We start from the raw sequence: 1,184 nt of genomic DNA on the forward strand, positions 1-1,184 counted from the left end.
TCTTGCATTATGGTGGACTATGATATATTTTAAGTATTCATTACAGGAGTAGAAATTTCACAGAAAAATAAATGGACTTGTTGAAATCAAAGAAATGCTAGAATAATAAGTTGGTATAGTTTTCTTTAATTTATTTTTAGTATCATATATTCTTTCTCTTGTATTTCCTGTTCTCTCCTATTTTTTCTATTTTTTGTATTAAATTATTTCTTTCCAATCTTTTTTCTTCCGATTCATTTTAAAATCTCTCTTGACAGATAATTGATATATTTCTTATTCACATTGAATCTCCTGTGTATAGAAGTATACTTAAATATACATGCTAACATGAGACCTTCATCTATGGAAAGAAAAATTTAGGGGAAATTATTAATATATATCCTGATGATTGCTTTTAAGGTGAAATTTTGTTCTGTTATGCTTTTGTCTGGAGTACTAAGTAACTGGCAGGCGTCCCCTACAGGTGAGTCTGGATACAAACGGTCAGATGTCCAGCATGGGAAGAATCTCAGGAGCTCCGATGAATGCCTCAACAGGTGTGAAGAGGCATCAATGTGTCTACTGTGCTTATTCAACCAACAGTCATTACAGTCTGAAAGAACATTACCGTATACATGTTGGAGAGAAACCTTTTTCTTGTCCTCACTGCTCATACAGATGTAAAAAGAAATTTAACCTTAAAGTACATCTTCGAATACATACAGGGGAAAAACCATTTTCTTGTCCACATTGTCCCTACCAGTCTGGTAATAGCAGTCATGTGAACAGGCATATACGAACTCATTTTTAATGTGCATCATTTTTTGAGGGTAATAATTCTAGAGACCAAAGACTAGTTATTAATGATATCAGTTTGTAAAGGATTAAGGAAATTTTAGTTGTATGCAGTGCTTGATTTTTAGGTTTATATTATGTCAAGAAAAGTTCCACACACACACTATAGTTTGTATATGTATTTATGATTATGCCATTTTATTTTAGATTACTTTTGATGCCCCTAATAACTGTAAGAAATGCTTGTCTAGTCTTAATGTATTATCAGTTTGGTTTAATGGAGAGAAACAAGTTTTATGATTGAATCTAGAGAAAATTTAAAAATGAATAATGATTTTTCCTATTTCACCACATAATAAATGCAGAATAATTTGCAATATTCTTTGTGAGATATTACATTTATGGTTAAC

Source organism: Penaeus monodon, chromosome 29, assembly GCF_015228065.2.
Source record: "Penaeus monodon isolate SGIC_2016 chromosome 29, NSTDA_Pmon_1, whole genome shotgun sequence".
Classification (NCBI taxonomy): domain Eukaryota; kingdom Metazoa; phylum Arthropoda; class Malacostraca; order Decapoda; family Penaeidae; genus Penaeus; species Penaeus monodon.